This window comes from Mus pahari, chromosome 20 (assembly GCF_900095145.1).
Source record: "Mus pahari chromosome 20, PAHARI_EIJ_v1.1, whole genome shotgun sequence".
Lineage (NCBI taxonomy): Eukaryota > Metazoa > Chordata > Mammalia > Rodentia > Muridae > Mus > Mus pahari.
This window is the reverse complement of record NC_034609.1, coordinates 21,372,136-21,374,932: the sequence shown is the minus strand read 5'-3', so window position 1 is coordinate 21,374,932 and position 2,797 is coordinate 21,372,136. Positions and strand designations below refer to the sequence as shown.

At 34.8% G+C, this 2,797-nt stretch overlaps 1 pseudogene; it reads right to left on the bottom strand.

Annotated features, from left to right (window-relative positions):
• Nucleotides 1-1,190: 1,190 nt before the first annotated feature.
• Nucleotides 1,191-2,797, bottom strand: part of LOC110337809 — a 59,161-nt pseudogene continuing 57,554 nt past the window's right edge.

Below are 2,797 nucleotides of genomic sequence, written 5' to 3'. Positions count from 1 at the left end.
ACCACAACTCCTTTGCAGAAAGTATTTTTAAAGCATAGCATATTGCAAGACACCTTTAACAATAAAGTGTAGGCTGAAAATGAGACATTTTATCAATACATAATATGCATGAGATGTTATATGAATATTATAAGAAAATTATAACAAAAATACCACACAAGGAAACTTTTATGCTGACATATACATCCTGGTTGTTACTGGATTCTTCTTCTTGCTTTACTTTTTATAGATAAGGTGACAATGAGAAACCATTGCAGAATTAGTGCTGTTTTACTGTCTTTACCCAATCATTTCACTCAGTTTTCTTAATATATTCATTTTAATATTTCTATTGCATGCCAACTTTACTTCAATCAGGACCACCCAAAATATTCTGGCTGCCGTTCATGATCTGTGAAAAACTCAAAAGCCACAATCTGTGAATTCTCTTGGCATGTGAGACACAATGTTCCTGGATAAGTGTGGCTATAATCCCATGCCAAAAAAGCTTCTCATTATATCAGATAGAAACCATCACAAGGAACCATAACTGGACACAATGTAGAGATCAACACATTGGGAGGAGCTAAGCTCTAACAGATACATCAATATAACAGCTCCTGCATCTATGGCTCAGGGAACATTGCCTATAAGGGACAGAAGTGTTGTAAGAACCAAATCTAAGGTAGTGTGCATTAAATGGTTTTTCCTAGAAATGGCTACATGCACAATATAAATATACATGCTAATGTGGATGAGTGTGCATTTTCCTGGATCCCATTACTAGATATTGAATTATAAAAACTAATAACTACTAGGAGAAGAATTAACCTCTTGTAGGGATGAGCCCCATTATTGGTTGTTTGAATGCAGACTGGTCTGCCTGAAACCATATACACACAAATAACAAAAATGAAAGCATATATATATATATATATATATATATATATATATATATATCACAAAAGTATGTGTGTATGTAACAATATGAATCAAATGGGAAAATGGTTATTTTCTTGAGTTTGGGAGGGACATTTGAGACCTTTACGGGAAGGTGGCTGGAAGTGGGGGACAGTATTATAATTCTATTTCAATGAAAAACATATTTTTAAAAATCCAAGAAACTTTTGATTTATAATAAGGCAGCAGGTATTACTATTACTATTATTATTATTATTATTATTATTATTATTATTAGTAGTAGTAGTAGTAGTAGTAGTAGTAGTAGTAGTCTTTTAAAGATAAGCTATGAGGTCTGCTTTTTTTCCTATTTTTTTATCTCAGCAAAGATCATTTTAGCCCCAGGGACATTTGTTTTGGGATTCAGCAAAAAATCTCAGTAGATCCTCTCCCCAGGTGATGCCTTTGCTCTTGTTGGCATCTGTGTAGGTGACTCCAGCAGCCTGACCTGTCACTCACCCAAATAGACTGTGGAGATTTGGTCCAGTTTTATGTTTGCTTCCCTTTCCCACAGTGGAGCAACTGGCATGCTTCTGAACAAAACTCTTCTTGCCTTTCTCAAAAGCATCCCCTTTTAATTCTTTATCCACAGACCAAAACTTGTAAAGTTACTTCTCAAAATTGGGTTCAGGACTCTATATTCTGTTTCATTCATTCATTCATTCATTCATTCATTCATTCATTCATCCATCCATTCATTCATTTTTATTTATTTATTTGCAGAATGGTCTGCTTGGAAATGGTTTACAGTAAACCTACTCTGACTGGTAGATTCTTATCACCTAATGTCTATGGTTTACTTCACTGATCCCTCCTGGAGTTGTATGTTATATACATTTTAATCAAGTTAACATATATAATTTTTCTTTTTTTGTTGTTTAACTTGACACAAACTAAGGTCATCTAGGAAGAAGGAACCTCATGGAGGATTGCCCCTATTAAATAGCTCTGTGGACATGTCTTTAGGGTGTTTTAACCAGCGTGGTTAATGTAGGAGGGCACAGCCCACTATGAATGCTGTACTCCTGGGCAGGAGACCCTAGGCTATAGAAGAGAAGAAAGCAAGCTGACCAAGCCAGAAGGAACAAATCAGTGATCAGGGTTGATGAATTTTTACGTTTTTTTTTTTTTTTTACTTTGCTGTAAGCACTTAATGTTCTCTACTAACTCTTTCTGGATGAATCATTTCTCATTGGTAGAGTGAATAATATCCCACCGTTTGAATGTTCAAATGTGTATATCATGTACTGTAGAACATGTAGCTTGCTTCCATGTTTGGCAGTTACAAATGATGCTTCTGTAAACACTCTCATGCATATATTTCTGGGGACATAATTTCAATTTGTTTGGATAAATGCTACCAAGGTCTGTAAGGTCTTAATCACACAAAGTATGTTTAATTTTTTTGAGACTGTCTTCTACATTTCTCTTGCTTATATCCTCATCTGTATCTACTTATATCATGGTTTTGACTGTGGCCATCTTAACACTGAGTAGTGGATACTCTTTATCACTTATATACAATTTATTAATAGCTAATAGTATAGATTTTTGTCTCAAGTGGTCAATTATAATTTTTATGTAATCTTATTATATTAGATTTATGTTTAGATTTTTATCTATTCTTTTATCTGTTTGGTTTTTTGAGCATTCATTCTATTTTTAAGAAAAGCTTAAGGTAACTACATAACGTGAATAAAGGGAGTAAGGGGGATAGAGGAATGAGGGGTCACAATGCAATAGGGGAAGGGAGAGATAGAGATAGAGAGAGAGTGTGTGTGTGTGTGTGTGTGTGTGTGTGCATGAGAGAGAGAGAGAGAGAGAGAGAGAGAGAGAGAGAGAGAGAGAGAGAGAGTGC